Here is a 21,713-nt window from a genome sequence, read left to right as displayed (position 1 = left end):
TTTATGGCTTCCAAATTAATCGCATCAGAAAGATGTCTTCTGATACGGACTTTCAGCGCACCTGTGGTACAACCCACATAGTGGACCTTACACAAGGTGCATTCTATAAGGTATATAACCCCTGATGAATTACAATTGAGGAAATCATGAATTTTATATTCTCTATCGTTACTTAAGGACATAAAACTATCTGTTTTAACCGCGTGTAGACACGCTTTGCACCGATTGGCTCCACATCTGAAGAAACCTTTTGTGCTGAGCCAATTTGGTTGTACAGTATTAGTCTCACTGGTGTATAAGCTAGGAGAAAGGATGGTTCCCAGAGCGGGCGCTTTCCTGGCTACAAAGCGGATGTCATTAGAAAGTAGGTTTTTTAGTTTCTTGTTCTGATATATAATAGGGTTATACTTTTTAATTCTAGATGTCATTTTATTATACTGAGGACTATAGGTGGTAGAAAACGTTACCCTAGTATCCAATGTGTTAATGTTATTTTTCTGTTTATTTCGGAGTATATCTTTCCGATTTATATTGGAGACAATTCTACTCGCTTTTCTTAAAGACCACTCGGGATAGCACCTATTGGATAGTCTGTTACAAATTTTTTCTGATTCCTTCTGAAAAGTGATGTTATCTGAACAATTTCGTATTGTTCGTATTAGCTCACCGTAAGGGATATTTCTCTTAATATGTGGCGGATGACAACATTTAGCTGATAGAATAGAATTTGAGGCTGTAGATCTTCTGTGGGGATTAATTTTGACCAATTCTTTCTCCTTGGTAGCCTCAAGTTCGAGATCCAAAAAAGTCATTTTGGATGAATGGTAGAACTAAGTGAATTTAAGATTACAATGATTGCAGTTGATGTACTGTACAAATTGTACCACCTCCTCCTGTGTGCCCCCCACACCAGGAGGAGGTCATCAATAAATCTACCGTACCACACAATGTGTCCACTATATGTGTTATCATTATGGGAAATGAAAAGCTCCTCCCACCTACACATCACTATGTTCGCTAGCGAAGGAGAGAATTTACTGCCCATGCTGACTCCTCTTTTCTGTAAAAAAAAAAACTTTTATCAAAGCTAAAATAATTACGCTCTAAGAGGAACTGTACTGCTATGACCAGAAATTCTTTTATTTCTATAGTGTACGAACTGTATGTGTCAAGGTGGTAGGTTAAACATGCTAAAGCAATATGGTGTGGAATTGAGGGGGTATAATGCCACCACATCACAGGACAATCATCCAAAGGTTTTTTGCCATTCAAATCTATCAAAAATGGTCACTATGAATTTTGAATCCCTAATGTAACTCGGAGTTTCCTGAACCAGAGGCTGTAGGTAAAAATCCATCCAGGCACTTAATTTTTCACCATGGGAACCAATCCCCACCACTATGGGTCTTAACCCCTTTACAGCCCAGGGCGTACTAATACGTACTGTACCTGCGCCCTGGGCTTTAAGAGCCAGGTACGTATTAGTACGCCCTGTTAATTTCGGCCACACACAGGCTGTGCGGGCGCGATCGTCGCCGGGTGTGAGCTGATTTTTGCTATGTGCTGGGAGCGGTTCCGCATGGCTCCTGGCACATTAACCCCCGCAATGCTGCGATCGAAGTCGATCACAGCATTGCGGAGGTAAGTACTGCATACTCACCTCTTCCCCGCCGTCGCGCGCTGTCTGAGGCTGGGTTCCGTGGTTGTCATGGTAACCCAGATGTCGTCATGACAACATCTGGGTCACCAGACAGCAGAAAGATACTTTGAACATGCACAGTGCATGACCAAAGTATCTTCTGCATCTACAGCGCTGACAGCCTGTATAGCACAGGGATGGTGCTCCATCCCTATGTTATACAGGCGATCAGTGTATAAAAAGTGAAAGTCCCATAGTGGGACAAAGTATAAAAGTAAAAAAAAGTGGTAAAAAAATGTAAGAAAAAAATAATCCACCAAAAATAAAAATGTAATGTACCCATCAATAAATATTATAATGAAAAAAAACAAACAAAACAATAAAAGTACACATATTTGGTATTGCCACGTCCGGAACGACCTGACCTATAAAACTGTGTCACAAGTTAACTCCTTTAGTGAACACGGTAAAAAATTAAAATAAAAAACAAAGCAAAAAACAATGCTTTATCATCATACCGCCAAACAAAAAATGGAATTAAACGCGATCAAAAAGATGAATATAAATAAAAATTGTACCACTGAAAACGTCATCTTGTTCCACAAAATCAAGCCGCCATACAGCTCCATCAGCTGAAAAGTAAAAAAGTTATAGCTCTCAGAATAAAGTGATGCAAAAAAATAATTTTTTCTAGAAAATAGCTTTTATTGTGTAGAAGCGCCAAAACATAAAAAAAGATATAAATATGGTACCGCTATAAACGTACAGACCCAAAGAATAAAGCTACCTCATCAATTTTACCACACGCGGAACAGCATAAAAAAATAAAAAAAAACAATTCCTGAATTGTTGGTTTTTGCTTATTCTGCCTCCCAAAAATCGGAATAGAAAGCGATCAAAAAATGTCACGTGCCTGAAAATGGTACCAATAAAAACGTCAACTCATCCCGCAAAAAACAAGTTGTCAAATGACTCTGTCGGCCAAAATATGGAAAAATTATAGCTCTCAAAATATGGCGATGCAAAAACTAGATTTTGCAAAAAAATGCGTCTTTTAGTGTGAGACAGCTGTCAATCATAAAAACCCAATAGGATTCTGGTATCGCTGTAATCGCACCGACCCAAAGAATAAAGTCGTCTAATCACTTATACTGCACAAGGAACGATGTAAAAAATAAACTCTAGGGTTAGGGTTGTGCTAGGGTTGGGATTTTTTTTCAAAAGCAAAAAAAAAAAAATATGACGATATGGCGACTAGTGTTGAGCACAAGTGCTCGCTACTTGAGTTTGCATCGGGTGCTCGGATATGCATTGAGTATCGCGGGTGCTCGAGTCTCTGCCCCATATGCTTCACAGTCAAAAAAAACGTGTGGGGATTGCCTGCCATGCACCAGCATTCCCTGCATGTTTGTTTTGGGTGTCTAATAACCTTGAAACATGTGGGCAGGACTCGAGCATGTCACTCGAGCACGTGCGATACATGGTGCATATCCGAGTACACGATGCAAACACAAGTAACGAGCACTTGTGCTCAAGACTAATGGCAACTTATTCAATATGATGACCTAATGTTATCAAATTATGTGTCGTACCGGGTTCAAAATGTTCATTATACCCCTTGATAAAATCCTTGAGGGGTGTAGTTTCCAAAATGGGGTCACTTGTGGGGGGTTTCAACTATTTAGGCCATCAGGGGCTCTTCAAACGTGACATGGCGTCCGCCCTCAATTCCAGCCAATTTTGCGTTCAAAAAGTCACACAGTGCTCCTTAACTTCTGAACTCTGCCGTGCACCCAAACACTGTATTTTCCCCACATATAGGGTATTGGCGTACTCAGGAGAAATTGCAAAAAGTTTTTGGGGTCCATTTTCTCCTCTTACCCTTGTGAAAATAAAAAAATTGGGGCTAAAACATAATTTTTGTGGAAAAAGTTTGGTTATTTATTGTCATGGCTCCATATTTAAACTTCTGTAAAGGTTATCTGAGGGGTCTAGTTTCCAAAATGGTGTCACTTGTGGGGGGTTTCCACTGTTTAGGCACATCAGGGGCTCCCCAAACACAACATAGTGTCTGCTAATTATTCAAGCAAATTTTACTTTCAAAAAGTCAAATGGCGCTCCTTCCCTTCCGAACCCTGCCGTACGCCTAAACAGTGGTTTTTCCCCACATATGGGGTATCTGTGTGGTCAGGGGAAATTGAACAACAAATTTTGGGGTCCATTTTTTCCTGTTAACCCTGTGAAAATAAAAAAAATTGGGTCTAAAGTAACATTTTTGTGAAAAAAGTTAAATGTTTATTTTTTTCTTCCACATTCCAAAAATTTCTGTGAAGCACTTGAAGGGTTAATAAATTTTTTGAATGTGGTTTTCAGCACCTTGGGGGTGCAGATTTTAGAGTGGTGTTACTTTTGGGTATTTCCTGTCATAAAGACCCCTCAAAGTGACTTCAAATGTGATGTGGTCCCTAAAAAAATGGTTTTGTAAATTTTGTTGGAAAAAATGAGAAATCTCTGGTCAACTTTTAACCCTTATAGCTCTCTAATAAAAAATAATTTGGTTCCAAAATTGTGCTGATGTAAAGAAGATATGTGGTAAATGTTATTTATTAACTATTTTGTGTGACATACAGTACAGACCAAAAGTTTGGACACACCTTCTCATTTAAAGATTTTTCTGTATTTTCATGACTATGAAAATTGTACATTCACACTGAAGGCATCAAAACTATGAATTAACACATGTGGAATTATATACTTAACAAAAAAGTGTGAAACAACTAAAAATATCTCTTATATTCTAGGTTCTTAAAAGTAGCCATTTTTTTCTTTGATGACTGCTTTGCACACTCTTGGCATTCTCTTGATGAGCTTCAAGAGGTAGTCACCAGAAATGGTCTTCCAACAATCTTGAAGGAGTTCCCAGAGATGCTTAGCACTTGTTGGCCCTTTTGCCTTCACTCTGCGGTCCAGCTCACCCCAAAACATCTCGATTGGGTTCAGGTCTGGTGACTATTGAGGCCAGGTCATCTGGCGTAGCACCCCATCACTCTCTTTCTTGGTCAAATAGCCCTTACACAGCCTGGAGGTGTTTTTGGGGTCATTGTCCTGTTGAAAAATAAATGATGGTCCAACTAAATGCAAACCGGATGGAATAGCATGCCGCTGCAAGATTCTATGGTAGCCATGCTGGTTCAGTATGCGTTCAATTTTGAATAAATCCCCAACAGTGTCACCAGCAAAGCACCCCCACACCATCACACCTCCTCCTCCATGCTTCACGGTGGGAACCAGGCAAGTAGAGTCCATCCGTTCACCTTTTCTGCGTCGCACAAAGACACGGTAGTTGGAACCAAAGATCTCAAATTTGGACTCATCAGACCAAAGCACAGATTTCCACTGGTCTAATGTCCATTCCTTGTGTTCTTTAGCCCAAACAAGTCTCTTCTGCTTGTTGCCTGTCCTTAGCAGTGGTTTCCTAGCAGCTATTTTACCATGAAGGCCTGCTGCACAAAGTCTCCTCTTAACAGTTGTTGAAGAAATGTGTCTGCTGCTAGAACTCTGTGTGGCATTGACCTGGTCTCTGCTGTTAACCTGCGATTTTTGAGGCTGGTAACTCGGATAAACTTATCCTCAGAAGCAGAGGTGACTCTTGGTCTTCCTTTCCTGGGGCGGTCCTCATGTGAGCCAGTTTCTTTGTAACGCTTGATGGTTTTTGCAACTGCACTAGGGGACACTTTCAAAGTTTGCCCAATTTTTCAGACTGACTGACCTTCATTTCTTAAAGCAATGATGGCCACTCATTTTTCTTTACTTAGCTGCTTTTTCCTTGCCATAATACAAATTCTAACAGTCTATTCAGTAGGACTATCAGCTGTGTATCCATCTGACTTCTGCACAAAACAACTGACGGTCCCAACCCCATTTGTAAGGCAAGAAATCCCACTTATTAAACCTGACAGGGCACACCTGTGAAGTGAAAACCATTTCCGGTGACTACCTCTTGAAGCTCATCAAGAGAATGCCAAGAGTGTGCAAAGCAGTTATCAAAGCAAAAGGTGTCTACTTTGAAGAACCTAGAATATAAGACATATTTTCAGCTGTTTCACACTTTTTTGTTAAGTATATAATTCCACATGTGTTAATTCATAGTTTTGATGCCTTCAGTGTGAATGTACAATTTTCAAAGTCATGAAAATACGGAGAAATCTTTAAATGAGAAGGTGTGTCCAAACTTTAGGTCTGTACTGTATCTCTCTGATTTAAGGGCATAAAAATTCAAATTTTGAAAATTGCTAAATTTTCAAAAATTTTCGCCAAATTTCAGTTTTTGTCACAAATAAATGCAAGTGATATCGGAGAAATTTTACCACAGTCATGAAGTACAATATGTCACGAAAAAACAATCTCAGAATCAGGGGGATCCGTTGAAGCGTTCCAGAGTAATTACCTCATAAAGTGACAGTGGTCAGAATTGTAAAAATTGGCCTGGTCATTCATGTGCAAATCACCTTGGGTAGTAAAGGGGTTAAAGGTGGTGGGAAAATATTTTTATGTATTTTTGGAGGCGAATGGTAAACTGGAACAATTGGGTGATCTACGTATAAATATTCCATTAATTTTTTTTTTAGGGCCCCTCAGTGCAAACCTTCGTTTAATAGATTATACATAGCAGCATTAAACTCAACAGTAGGATCTCTAGCTAACTCCAAATAAACATCCCTATTTTCTAAATCCATCAAATTCAATTTTTTATACAATCCTGCATTCAGTACTATAGTGCCACCTTTATCCGCTGAGCGGACTAGTATGTCTGAATTATCCTTTAATTTTTTCAGAGCGTCTTTTTCTCTATATGTCAGATTAGAGTCCAAATGATTAGTAGAACATAATTCATTCTTTAATTCCACGAGTTCTTTTTCAATTAAGTCCTGGAACTGATCCAGAACCAATGGTCTGGACTGAAGTGGGTAAAAGAAAGGATTACCAGCCCGAAAGTCGTCATTTACATTTACATTTGGAATTAAAGATTCCGTCTCGAATTGTTTCATTTGTAATAAAGACTGTTGTTCTGTGAATAATAACATGGAATCCTGGCTTGTCCTAGGAGAAACTTCTTCTGAAGCTGTATTCTGTGGATTTTTCATGTCCATAAAATGAGATCGGATGGTGAGGTTACGTGCTAGTTTGTTAACATCCAGAATTGTTCTGAAAATGTCGAATTCGTTAGAAGGTGAAAAGCTCAGGCCTTTAGCCAGGAGAGAAATTTGACTCTCAGATAAGATGTAGCTAGAGAGATTCCAAACAGGTGACTCTAATAATGGCGTTTTTTGCTCTGTGTTGGGTACTTGTTTGCATTTACGCTTACGTCCCGCCCTTGTGTGACCCGCCACTAGCTGTTTCAGTAGCGGCTAGCCCTCCCTGGGAAAGGGGTGTACTCGGACGGCGGGCCCAGTTGGTAGAATGGGAATGCAGTCGCGGCCTTGGCCCGGTCCGTGCCCAGGGCGCACACATTAAAAATAGGGGCCAGTTGATGAGTGGCAATTATGAGTGGATAAACGACTACGCCACCTGTGGTGTCTGGTGATGTGCCACCAGCGCTGCTGCAGTCCTCTGAAGCGGGATGTTGTGGCAGGCGATGGTAGTACTACTCCCCACAGGTGGAGCAGGGCCTCAAGGCAGAGGAAACAGGAGGATGCAGTGGTGCGGTGTCATGTCCCGCTGCAATAATGGACCAGAGGCAATAGATGTAGTCTTCCAAGCTTTACTCACGTTGTTAGAGGTCAGCTGCAAGGCTTCTCCTTGCTCCTCATGGCGTGCTGCGGCCACCAGAGAAGGGGGTTCGGCACACCCCGGTAGTTCAGGTGTGTCTATCAGGACCCCCAGCACCAGTGTGTGCCTTGAAATCTCCCCCTTGGGCCTCTCCTGTCTGTGTGCAGTGCGTTTTGCAAGGCTGGGTCTCCCTCTGGCTATACACAGAACAAGGGCACGGGTGGCGACTCCACTCCGTCCGTTACCCGGTGGGAACCAGTTAGCCTCTGGGCTTTTCCGACTGAGACGTGAAGTAACAAAGTCAGATATCGGGGGCCGGTACCCCTCTTGCAGCAGGAGTCCCTCTGACTAGGCCAGAATGGAGAGTACAGGTGGCGTATGCCGATCCGTCCGTATTCCCTGGGATCCTTTTGCCTGCGGAGCTCTCCTCCTCAGCTCCCCACCAGGCCTTCTTAAGCAGGGACGTTGACCGGGTAGAGACCTCCGTTAACTCTATCCTGCTCCTCGTCTCAAGGCCAGAGCACGAGGACCGTGCATCTCCAGCACGCTGCAGGCTCCTACACAAGGCAACTGCCAGCTGTGAAGACCACAATGAAACAACCTTGAACTTAAGATGGCTGGCTATTAAATATGTGTAACCTAAACAAGTGTAACCTAAAAGTGCATCCTCCACCCTCACCCACTACATGGTTCCCCCTATCTTTGGTTCCCCCATCTCCATTATCCTGCTGGGGCAGCACCCTAGTGCATACTAGCCGCCCCATAGGACAGGAGTGTGTAGTGTTGAGTGATGAGGTGGGGTCCTCACAGGTTCTCCATCCTAACCTGGGAGAGGAGATACCACACCTCTTTCACAAGATGCAGTACCCCCCTGTGGCGACCGAACCCTCAGGGGCGCCACACCCTCTTCTTCCTTTTTTTGTAATTGCTCCACCAGCACTAGATAATTTATTTTTGACAAAATACAATTGTTGCATTTCTCCCATTGAACTCATAGATGAATCTGAGTAATCATCAGAGGTGGCAGCAAAAGAATTATCCGTAACATCATCATTGTTCTTAAAACTCCCTCTTCCAGATCTCTGAAAACGTTTGTGGGAGCGTTTTTTTAAGATGGATGGTAATTGTTTATTCCACCTATAAATCTTGTTCTTCGCATAGTCCTACTCCCTCTTCCAGATCTCTGAAAACGTTTGTGGGAGCGTTTTTTTAAGATGGATGGTAATTGTTTATTCCAACTATAAATCTTGTTCTGCGCATAGTCCTCACTGTCCCTTTTGAACTTGGATCTTTTTATATCCATAATGGTGTTCTCCAACTTGGCCAAATTAGATTTCAGTTTGTCATTACAAATATTAAATTCTTTTAGTTGCACATATTTCCCCAAAGACGACTGTATATTTTTAATATCCAATTTAATTTAAGTCAGTTCCAGTTCCTCATGTTTGATTATGAGGTGCATAAGATTCAGTGAACATTGACTAAGAATCGCATTCTGATCTTCTTGAAAACCGTCATTGTATATAGTGGTGGCGACTTTTTTTTAAACGCAGACCTCTAGGGATCATTTCCTTTTTTATATATGTGTCCAAGGTTGTGAGATCCCACCAAACTTTAAGTTCTCTGGTCATTTTGTTTTCCATCTGGAACATGAGATCTTTAAATTCATCCGGTTCTGTTGTCACCACTGACGGTTTATTATCAAAAATAGATGCTAGTTTGTTCAGTCTAGCCGAACAATCCTCTGTGTCACTGAAATTCATTATGTCAAATTGAGGGGATGTGAAAATCCACAGGGACTCCCGGTTCAGAAGTGTGCACTTGCAGTCAGACAAGCCAATGGCCTGGTAACAGGGGCCAAGCAGAGCCGGGTATGTGGTAATACAAGTGGGCAGTGGAATGAGTCGAGGTTTTGGTAATCATGGTGTAACAGATCGGGCAGACTGACTGGGCAGGAGAGAATTTCATGTTTTCTTGATTATAGCATCATGCAGAGAATTCCTGCTCCTTAATATTAAAAGGGGTTGTCCGGGACTTTTTTTTTTTTTTTTTACCATGGACCTAAGAACTAACAGGCAAGTATTTGCTAACTATGTGCCTGTTGTGCCAGGCACCGATATCTGCTGGTTTAGAGTGGTCACGGAGCGCTCCTGACAGTGATTTTTCAGCTCCCGCTCTGATCTGTTGATGGGGTGTGACTGCCGGTGTCATGCTGATTGACAGCTGGCTCCCTGCTGCCTAACTGCAGGGAGCCGTCTGTCAATCAGCATAAAGTTGGCAGTCATGCCTCTTTGACAGAGCAGTCGGGAAGAGGAAGAGCTTTTCTGTTGACGTGAAGCAGCAGAATCGCTGTTAGGAGCGGTCCAGGAGCAATCTTAGCCACCACAGGGTAGAACAAGCACGTAATAAGCAATTACCTGCCTGATAGTTCTTAGGCTCATTGCATTTTTCTATCTCACCCTGTAGGAGTCACCTTCTCCTCAACCAAAAAGAGAAGGTGCATATCCACCGACATTGTGATGCGCCAGCTTCCAGATCCAATTGCAGATAAAATTATGATTTTATTGTTAATCCATTAAAAAGATATACACATTGCAAAAATAAAATAAATAAAGGTGGAGACCTCTGTGAAACCTACACGTTTCGAACGCCAAACGTTCTTAGTCCTGCTATAGAAATACATGTAGGGAGTTACAATTTACATGCTCGACCGCGCCATCATATGGGCGTGTTGATCGTTCCTCACGCCCAATTTTCTAAGTAAAGAAATGATAGGGTGAGGGAATAACAGAATAAAAACAAGTGATCTAATCTTGAAAAGTAGGCAGTGTGTATAAAAAATACACAAAGATGATACAAACAATATGATATATACATTAACATAAAATCAAAAAGATAATAAAAGAAAAGTGCTAAACCTGTGTCAGAGAAATAGCTCAGAGCTTAGAGCAAGGAAGCACTCCTTAGAAGAACTCCTTAAGAAAACAGATACAACTACAGCAAGCTGTACCTTCCAGGACTGACCAATGACCAAAATCCAAGCTCTGATTTAATAAGATCACGGTTACATCCACATACCTTCTATTGGTGAGCTCATATGAGGACTTGTCATAGGTGTGCTAGATCTTTTAGAAGTTTATGAGATCTCCAACTTTCAGGATATCTTCGCCCATGGAGGTCTCGGGCGGGAAATATCATGGTCATGTTTTCTATCATGATTTTACCTTTCTATAGAGATGAAACATGGCATGGATAACATTATCCATCTAAACGATATTAAGTTGGGGGTGTTCGGCTGGCCTTACAATGATGTGAGTGAATGTGTTATGATCGTCCCTTTGCTACGATGTCGAAAATACATCTCCCATGAATATTAGATCGATGCAAACCCCAATATTCATCACTGACCACAGTCTTCAGAGTGTCTGAGACAAGTCCTTTGAAAAGAGGAAGCCCTTGCTTCGGAAATGTACTTATCCGCCTCTGAGTATGCGAATTCTAGACTTGTTGGCTGGTTCTCATCAGATTCTTTGTTGAATTTACCTGACCACGGCAGGAGGCCCTACGTCAATAGAGGTTGAAGTGTCAGCTCTTTCTCACTTTTCTAGTTATAATCCTATATGTTCAATGTGAGGGTGATATGTCCCCTCTCCAGAGATGTCTTTTTGGATTTTACAATTTTTCTTTACGACAGGGTGCAATATTACCCTCCCCACCCCCAACCAGGATCAAACTGGGGTGTCTGGGGCCCCAATAGGAATTGATTCTAGGGGCCCACACTACAGCTGTATATGAAAACCTGTTAGCCATTATCCCGATTATAGTGGAGCGTCGGCTGTAAAATACAGGAGGCTCCTGCACCTCATACTGTGCGCTACCATGACTGGGATGTACAATTACGGTAATTTGCATTAAAGGACTTTGTTGGTGAAAACAAGTTATGACCATAGGATCCACAGGAGAGGTGATAACTCCATAGGATCCACAGGAGAGGTGATATCTTATTGGTCAGTGATTGATTGGTCTGACCATTTGGGACTGTACCGATTGGAAGAATGGGGAATTTTTATCCCTGACAGGGCACTTTTATTCCTATTGTAAAATGGAGCGGCAGATCGGGTGTGTCATCTTCTCTGCCAGAAAAAGCCAAGTGCAGTGCTCATATAAAATACATATAATACAGACTGTCTTTGATGTGAGCTCAGGAGCAGATGATGGGAGTGTTACAGATTCCCCTTTAAAAAGGACCTTTTGCTGACAGCCTCTTCACATGGAAGCTCTGTGCTTTGCTCCTGCTCTGCATCCTTTCATTTCCACCTATTAGCAGTGAAATATTGATTCCTTCACACCAAAGGCTGGGGGAAAGTACACAGAGAAGCTTAAAGTGCACTCAGACATGACCAGAAGCAAGCATCAGAAGGAGCAGAGTCCAGATAGTGGGCCTTCCAACATGGCGCCTCCTCCCCCACACCAGCCAGAGTGAGAAATGCTGAGGCTGCTGCAGCAAAGCTGGGGAGATTTGCCAGACTGACCTTAGATTCTGACCCTTCAGATGATTTACAACCTGATCAGGTATGCTCACAGAGGAAGAGAGATACAGAGACTGTGCAGGGGAGGCAATGTGGCACCACTCTCACAGCAACAGTTAAACAGAGAAGTGCAGGAAATGCAGAGCACTAACAACACCTATGGAGAAGTCAATGATTCTGGGCAAGAGCCTACACGACAAGATGTTTTCTCTGCTGGAAAATCCTGTAGCTTCTCATTAGAAATTCTCAACAACCACATGGGAGGGCTTAGAGAGGACATTAATCTCATCAGACAAAACATGAAGAAAATAAACAGCCGAGTCAATGAGTTGGAGGAAAGAGTGAGTTCTGTTGCGGACCAAATGCCTACTATACATAAATATCTCAGGAGAGGTCTTCAGAATATCAATGCCCTTCTCAAGAAGGTTAATGACCTAGAGAATAGGCATCGGCGAAATAACATACGTTTAGTCGGGGTTCATGAAAAAGCGGAGGGTCGTAATTCAGTTGATTTTTTTTTAATCCTGGCTGACTACAATGTTCGGCAAAGACACTCTCTCTCAATTTTTTGCAATTGAAAGAGCTTATAGAGTTCCTACACGTCCTTTGCCACCGGGTGATCCACCAAGACCTGTACTCATCAAATTGCAAAATTTTAAAGAGAGAGACCTTATCCTACGAAAGGCCAGGGACCTCTCTTCACTTACCCTTGATGGAAGGAAAATATCTATTTATCCTGACTTTTCAACAGAAGTTCAGAAGAAGAGGGTCAAGTTCTGGGATAGAAAAAGGAGGCTCTGTAAAAAGCAAATTTCCTATTCTATAATCTACCCTGCTCGGCTCAGGGTGGAGTTCATATGTTTGACTCCCTTCCAGATGCTTTATCATGAATGGATGCCAATAAGAGATCTCTGCGAAATGGAGCTGGATGAGAGACTTCTCCTTGAGGCGGTTTTCTCCAAGCACTTTTCATATACCATTATGAAAAATGCCTATCCCTGAATCTATTCCGTTATTCTATTATGAGCGGGAAATGTTGAGCTATGATGAGTTATGTACCTGCCTTATTGTACATACAAAGTATTCTTATTTTGTGAGTGGAGCATCTGTGGAGAAAATCTCTTTTGACAGAAAACTTCATCCACTATACATTTACTTTCAATTATTTGGGTATTTTTCTTGTTTTTGGTTTCTCTTCATCCACTATAAGTTCATGCTCAAAACTTATAATTCTGCTCTCCATCCGGCTAAACAAGTCTACTTTACCACTCTCATCACATCTCTAGCCAACAATCCTAAACGACTCTTTGAAACCTTCCACTCCCTCCTGAGCTCTAAAGTACAGACCCCCGTCACCAACCTAAGCGCTGACGATCTGGCCACTTATTTCCTACAAAAAATCAATCATATCTGTCAAGACATTTTTACACAATCCCCTCAGAGTCTGGATTCCCTTCCCTCCCGCACCTCAAGTTCACTTTCCATCTTCGAGCTGGTCACAGAAGAAGAAGTGACCAGACTCCTCATTTCTTCCCGCCCTACAACCTGCAACAGTGACCCTATTCCCTCACAGCTCATTCAGTTCCTTTCCCCAGCTGTCACTGTGGAGGTTTCACCAATTTTAGATACCCTAGGTAACTGCTCTCCTCCTAATTAAAGATGTCCGAGTGAATGTGACGCACCCCTGGGCCTGTGTCGCGCAGCGTTGCGCACGCGGGAGCTTACCCGGAGCCGGATCTGTTGAGGGTTGTAGTCTCGTGGCGGTGACCCGGTCCGTGCCCAGGGAGTCAGACTAAGTGGCGCTGTATTAGCGGTAGATGTTGTACGACTACGCCACCCGTTGAATGCAGCGAAGGAGCTGCCGCTGCAGGGCAGACCGCTGAGGCCGGTGGTAGGATTGTGCAGCGTGATAGTATCACCCCCAACGGGAGGGGTATGGCCTCAGGGCAGCCGACGTGGATGATGGGGGTAGCAGGAACCACTCGGAGACGGTACGGTGTAGTTCAGGGTCTTTACTGGTGACAAAGATAGACCCTCCCGGAGTACTGGCTAGCGATTGGGGCCTGGTCAGTCCTTGAGCAGATGGGATCTCCCCTGGCCAGGCGGAGTTGTAGGCCTCCCAAACTAACTGTACTCTTCTGGCTACCTTGCTAGAGGCGGGTATAAGTAGCCCACGTCCCTGAGTGTACCGTGTGGTGCTCACCCGTATGGCCGGTGACTCGGGGCCTTCTAGTAGCTTCCGCTCCACGACGGCGGTGCTGGTCCCACGCGTGTGACCGTGCCTTCGGGTTTCTTGGCCAGAGGACCTGAAATCCCCTGCCGGTCGGTTTCTGCTGCTGGATAGGAGTTAGTCCCCACAGCCTCGGACTCCGGGTCCGGTGATAGCTTCTCAGTCAGGGCGAGCTCTGCAGCTGCCAGCCCCTGACTCCTTGTAGTACTGCTCCCACAGAGCTCCTGTTGTTTCTTCCTATGCTGCTTCTCTTCTCTGTCTCTACTTCTTCTCTACTCACTAACCCTGCCTCAGCCCTAGGTTTATATAGGGGAAGTTCTTCCCCTCCCAGGACTGGGCAGGAGGTGTGGCATGCACAGGATCCCTGACCAAGAGACCTCCCACCTGCTCTCAGACATAACATTGCCGTTACTGTGGAAACCAGACCCCTGGGGTGCCACATTCCCCCCTAGTGAAATTTAGTACTCCGGGACTAAACATATTTTTAGAAAAACATAACAAGGTATAAACAATAATAATACAATAAGAAAAACACATAAAGATGGTTACGGCGTGTCCGCAACCGGGTGCAGTCTTTGAAGAAAAACAAGGTGTCCATTTCACCAAAACAGGGAGACGTAACCAGGTAGGGGTCTGTCCTGCCCCGAGTCCTTAACAGTCTTTAGTCCATTCCTAGGTTACGCTCCAACCATGTACAAGGATTCCCGGTAAATCCACCAAGGACTCCTATAAATAACTAGAAACACATAATTATACACAAGCAACAAGAAAAACAGGTAACCACAAATAAAACAATTTATACACTTCAAATCCTCCAACGTGCGGGTAACTGGCCTCTAGTGGCCCTAGTGGACCTACGGAGCTGACTGTCTAGCCCTGAACTACAGGGTGTAGGAGCTGTCAAGGGTAAACTGGGCAGCTGTCTACCGGCTCTTTGGCTCACTAGGGGTACGGCAGGCTCACTATAAGCAGAGGGTTGATCCTCCTGTTCTGCTTGTGTGGAGTCTTCTGCCTCCTGGACCGGCTGCTCTTCCAGCTCTACCTGTTGCTCCGTAGGCACTTGGGATGCTGGTTGGAGGAACGTGAGGACGGGTACCACAACTGCACCATTGACTTGAGTCCAGGACCGAGGGAAGTCTCCGAGCACAGTACTAACCATATCTTCCCTTTCCTCTACGGGTCGATGGTCTTCTTGTTCCTCTTCAGGGTTCCGTAGCTGTTCAGGACACTTCTTCAGGTGATCCCGGGATACAATGGCTATGGTCTCCCCTCCGTCTTTACTGATGGTACAGACTTTCGGGTTCTCGTGGCTTGAGGGCAGTACGGTGTACGGGTCCTTCTCCCACTGGTCGTCCAACTTGTGGAGCCGTCTTTTCCTCTTCAAGACCTGCTCTCCGGGTACCAGGGGAACAGCGGGAGCATACTGGTTGTAAGTTTTCTCTTGTCTTTCCCTAGCCTGACAGAGACTTCGCTCCACGCTCTCCTGTACTTTCCGGTACTGCTGCTGCCTCTCTGTGTCCCAGTCTGCTTCTGGTGAAGTGTCCTCGGGTGTCAGGACTCCCATTTCCAGGTCAACAGGTAACTTACCAGGTCTCGCCCTCATTAGGTAAGCCGGGGTACAGTTGGTGGAACCTACCGGGATGTGGTTGTATAGGTCCACCAGATCGGGCAGCTTCTCAGGCCACAGACTGCGTTCTTCCAGGGGCAACGTTTTCAGGAGATCCATTACCACCTGGTTCATTTTCTCACAAAGTCCATTAGTTTGCGGATGATAGGGTGTCGTCCTTATCTTCCGGCAGCCATACAGATTGCAGAATTCCTGGAAGACCTCCGCTTCAAAGGCAGGTCCCTGGTCCGTCAGCACTTGGTCCGGGTACCCGTGTGGACGGCAGAAGTGCTGCTGGAAGGCTCTAGCTGCTGTTTGAGCCGTTAAGTCCTTAACGGGGACGACAACCAAGAACCGGGAGTAATGATCCACAATGGTTAACGCGTAGACGTAGCCACTTCTGCTTGGGGTCAGTTTTACATGATCCAAGGCTACCAGTTCCAACGGCTGCCGGGTGACGATGGACTGCAGGGGAGTCTTCTGGCTGGCACGGTCCTTCCTTCTTAGGTTGCACGGGCCACAGTCTCTGCACCACCTCTCGATGGTTCCCCTCATGCCTACCCAGTGGAACCGCCCACGCAGCAGGAACTCCAGCTTCTTCCATCCGAAGTGTCCAGCCCCGTCGTGGTATGCCTCCATCACCATAGCTGCGTCTCTCCGTGGCACCACTACTTGCCAGATTAGTTCATGCGTCCGGGAGTTAACCATTCTGCGGCACAACTTCCCCTTGTAAAGGAACAGTCGACTCTTCTCAGCCCACAGTTGCTTGGCTTCCTCCGGAGCGTCTGGGTCAAGGCGAGCCTCTGGCCGAGTCAGCATCTCCTTTACCAGCCGGACGGCAGGGTCACTGTCTTGCGTTTCCTCCCAGTTGTAGTGAGGCAAGGGGTTAAACGTAGCGGCTTGCTTACTCCTTACCCGATGGGAATACTGGATAGTCCCATGACGGTGGAACGCGGGGAGTTCGACTTCTTCCAGTCCCTCTGGATCTTCTCCTACGTCCGGTAGGTTTGGCATCCTGGACAGGGCGTCCGCGTTGGTATTGGAGCGTCCTGCCCGGTATTTGATTGTGAACTCGTAGTTGGACAGACGGGCCATCCATCTCTGCTCTAGGGCACCGAGTCTTGCCGTGTCCAGGTGTGTCAACGGGTTGTTATCCGTGTACACGGTGAACCGGGAAGAAGCGAGGTAGTGCTTAAAGCGTTCGGTGACTGCCCACACCACTGCCAGGAACTCTAGCTTAAATGAGCTGTAATTCTCAGGGTTTCTTTCGGTGGGTTGCAGTTTTCGGCTAGCGTAAGCGATTACTCGTTCTTTCCCCTGCTGGACCTGGGACAGTACGGCTCCTAGCCCGATGTTACTTGCGTCGGTGTAGAGGATAAAGGGCTGGCTGTAATCAGGGTACGCCAGGATTTCATCCCCCGTGAGGGCCATCTTCAGCTGGCGGAAGGACTCTTCTTCTAATTTCTCCCATTTGAAGGGCGGCTTCTGGTTCTTGGCCTTCCGGGACTGGCCTATCAGGAGGTCCTGCATAGGAGCTGCCTTTTTGGTGAAACCGGGGATGAATCTGCGGTAATAGCCTACCAACCCGAGGAACTGCCGCACTTCCTTTACACTGGAGGGACTTGGCCATTCCTTAATTGCGGTGATCTTATCAGGGTCGGGAGCCACTCCGTCAGCGCTCACCACGTGTCCCAGGTACTGCACCTTTGGTTTCAAGAGGTGACACTTGGAGGGTTTTACCTTTAAGCCGTAGCTTGCCAGAGCTTCGAACACTTCCGCCAGGTGTTTCAGGTGGTCCTCATAAGTCTTGGAATATACGATGACATCGTCCAGGTACAACAGGACCGTCTCGAAGTTTCTGTGGCCCAGACAGCACTCCATTAATCGTTGGAAGGTTCCCGGTGCGTTGCAGAGTCCGAACGGCATACAGGTAAACTCGCTAAGTCCCATCGGGGTGGTGAATGCGGTCTTCTCCCGGTCCGCCTCTGCTACAGGAACCTGCCAGTACCCGCTAGTGAGATCCAAGGTAGAGAAGAAGTTAGCAGATCTTAAAGCAGCCAAAGACTCCTCTATCCTTGGTAAGGGGTACGCATCCTTGTGTGTGATACGGTTAATTTTCCGGTAATCTACACACATCCTCATGGTGTTGTCTTTCTTTTTGACTAAGACTAGTGGAGCTGCCCAGGGGCTACAGCTATCCCTGATCACCCCAGCCTCCTTCATGTCCCTAAGCATCCCCTTGGCGTGTTGGTAGTGTGCAGGGGGTACGGGTCGATACCTCTCTTTTATGGGAAGATGGTCTCCCGTGGGGATGTGGTGTTCCACCCCTTTGACTCGCCCGAAGTCTAACGGGTGTTTACTAAACACTCTCTCGTACTCTTGAACCACCCGATAGACTCCCTGTTTCTGGTGTGAGGGAGTGGAGTCAGTACCCAAATGTAGTTGCTGACACCAGTCCTCCATTGTTTCCTTAGAGCCGTTACCTTCCTCCGGGGAAGATGGAGGCAAGGGTTCTACGGACTGCATGGAATTTTGATTGATGGTATACAATATGGCTAGCGTGGCATACCGGGGCAGGTACACTTCCCTCTTCCCGATATTTATTATGCGAACGGGCACCCTCCCATGGCGTACATTGACCACCCCCCGTGCTGTCAAAATGGTGGGCCTACTGTCTGAGTAAACTGGTTCTACCATTGCCTGGTAATCTCTACCTCTCAGACCAATAGCTGCCCGGCACCAAATCATCATTTCACTTTTTGGGGGCATGGCAATAGGGAAAGGGTCACACATTCTTACGCTACCAATCTCACCACCGGAGAGTTCTATCTGTTGCCGTCGCATCAGTGCCCGGATCTCTTTCTGGAGCACTCGCTGCTGGCCGGAGCTGGCGTTCTTGGCAACCTGTTGTAAAAGGAAAATCACCTCTGCAAGACAATTTTCAATTACATTAGTTCCTAGAGTTATCTTTGGGTGACTCTCGTGTTTGTCAGTGTCTACAATGATCAGTCCCTGTGCTGCCAGTTCGACTCTACCGATTTTAATGGTCACCTCTTTAAATCCAATCTGTGGCACGGGCTGACCATTGCTGGCGATGATACTCAAGTCGTCGTCAGGGTAGCGGGTGATATCCGAGTCATTCCAGTACTGCTTGAAGAGCACGTACGGGATAGTGGTGACCTGTGACCCGGTGTCCAATAGGGCACTCATAGGGATGCCATCCAGTACCACAGGCAAGACTGGACGTCCTCCCACATATCTGTCGCGCCAGTTCGATGGGCCTGATGATCTTTTTCCTGGGGGTTGGCCCTCTACCCCAGGTTGTGCCAGTTTAAAGGACAGTACCTTGCCATATGTCCGGGTTGATTGCAGCGGCGGCAGATGGGTCGTCCGTCCTCGTTGTATCGGTCGCTGGGTCTTCCTCTGGCCGGTGGGGTCCTCCTTGGTCGACGCCACGGGATGTCCTCCGGTCCGGATGCCAGCTGGATCTTCCCTGGAGTGGAAACCTGTAAAGACTGCACAGTTCGGGTTAGCGCAGCAACGCTTTTAGCTAGCTCTTGGACCTGATGGTGCAGGTCTGGAGCCGGGTCATTGTTCAAAGCCTGCGCATCAGCTCCCACAGGCCCTGCCGACAAGGGCGCCGCCTCCTGGTGGTAAGTGGTAGTGGGGCGTCTGTGGGTCACAACGCCACCTGGTGCTGGTTCTCGGAGCACCCGGATGGCTCTGTCCTTGAACTGTGCAAATCCCAGAAGAGGGTCCTGTAAGGCCATTGCCCGCAACTGGGTTCGGTGGGCATTGCAATATAAACCCTCTATAAATTGTTCAGTCAACAGCCTGTCCTCGTCTCCCACGCCGTCAGGGTCGGTCTGCTTAATGGCTCTCAGGGCCTCTTGTAGGCTCAGGGCATAGTCCCTTATACTCTCATGTGCCCGCTGTTTGCACCCGTAGAATCTAAGCTTGATCTCGGCTGAGGTGCGGGTATCAAAGGTGTCCCTCAGCCGGGTTAGTATCTTTGCGACAGTCCTCCTCCCAGGTGGCCAGGACTTTACCTCCCTTTGGGCTGCCCCGGTTAATTGGGCCACCAGGATGCTCACTTTTTGCTCCTCTGTGAGGGGATACACCTGGAAGAGGCTATCCAACTTTTCTCTAAAGTCATGCAGGGTATGTGACTCCCCTGAGTACTGGGGTAGCCAGGCTGCCCCCGGGATATAGGGCATGGTGAAAGGCATGACCGCAACGGCGGTGGCGCTGGCGGGGGTTGAAGCGGTGAAGCTCTCCTCCGTATCCGACATCCTTCTCCCCCCTAGTGGACCGTGGCCTACCTTGCGATGATCCTCTTCCGTAGGCCGCGGCTCCGCAGTGGATCGTCAGGGTTGAGGACCTTCCGTCGCGCTCCTGTGACGTCAGCGTCTGCTGGGCTCCTTCCAGGACCTTACGCGACGTCTGGACGTGAGGCGGGGCTTCAGTTCTCGCGCGCTTTTGGAGTCCACGCTCCTCTTCTTCCCGCGCGGCGTCTTCAAGATGGCGTCCAACGGCGGGAAAACTCCACGGAAGGCGGGAAGAAGGCTGAAAATGGCGCCGGATGGCGGGAATCTTCACCGATGGCGGGAAGAAGGCTGAAGATGGCGCCGGATGGCGGGAATCTTCACCACTGGTAAGTTTGAACAGTCTTTTTCAGGCACGCAGTACCCGGTGGTTGCGGGCACGAAATCCTGCCGACTACGCCAAAAGTTGACGCACCCCTGGGCCTGTGTCGCGCAGCGTTGCGCACGCGGGAGCTTACCCGGAGCCGGATCTGTTGAGGGTTGTAGTCTCGTGGCGGTGACCCGGTCCGTGCCCAGGGAGTCAGACTAAGTGGCGCTGTATTAGCGGTAGATGTTGTACGACTACGCCACCCGTTGAATGCAGCGAAGGAGCTGCCGCTGCAGGGCAGGCCGCTGAGGCCGGTGGTAGGATTGTGCAGCGTGATAGTATCACCCCCAACGGGAGGGGTATGGCCTCAGGGCAGCCGACGTGGATGATGGGGGTAGCAGGAACCACTCGGAGACGGTACGGTGTAGTTCAGGGTCTTTACTGGTGACAAAGATAGACCCTCCCGGAGTACTGGCTAGCGATTGGGGCCTGGTCAGTCCTTGAGCAGATGGGATCTCCCCTGGCCAGGCGGAGTTGTAGGCCTCCCAAACTAACTGTACTCTTCTGGCTACCTTGCTAGAGGCGGGTATAAGTAGCCCACGTCCCTGAGTGTACCGTGTGGTGCTCACCCGTATGGCCGGTGACTCGGGGCCTTCTAGTAGCTTCCGCTCCACGACGGCGGTGCTGGTCCCACGCGTGTGACCGTGCCTTCGGGTTTCTTGGCCAGAGGACCTGAAATCCCCTGCCGGTCGGTTTCTGCTGCTGGATAGGAGTTAGTCCCCACAGCTTCGGACTCCGGGTCCGGTGATAGCTTCTCAGTCAGGGCGAGCTCTGCAGCTGCCAGCCCCTGACTCCTTGTAGTACTGCTCCCACAGAGCTCCTGTTGTTTCTTCCTATGCTGCTTCTCTTCTCTGTCTCTACTTCTTCTCTACTCACTAACCCTGCCTCAGCCCTAGGTTTATATAGGGGAAGTTCTTCCCCTCCCAGGACTGGGCAGGAGGTGTGGCATGCACAGGATCCCTGACCAAGAGACCTCCCACCTGCTCTCAGACATAACATTGCCGTTACTGTGGAAACCAGACCCCTGGGGTGCCACAAATGCAAATCAACCAAATTTGCTAATATGGTTGAAAAACTTCACTCAGAGACTAAACCACGCAAAATGACATACTTTATTATGTAGACATGGGGTTATATAGTATTCTACTTTTAGGTGGGATTAGTAAAATTCATTGCTCCTTCTGATAACTTGACACACTGCAATTTGCTCATCCATGTATCTCCTGGCCTCAGTAACACCTTAGGAAT

This window comes from Phyllobates terribilis, unplaced genomic scaffold (assembly GCF_046119375.1).
Source record: "Phyllobates terribilis strain yellow unplaced genomic scaffold, ASM4611937v1 Scaffold_60__1_contigs__length_8166268, whole genome shotgun sequence".
In the NCBI taxonomy this organism is placed as follows: domain Eukaryota; kingdom Metazoa; phylum Chordata; class Amphibia; order Anura; family Dendrobatidae; genus Phyllobates; species Phyllobates terribilis.
This window is presented reverse-complemented; position numbering follows the sequence as displayed.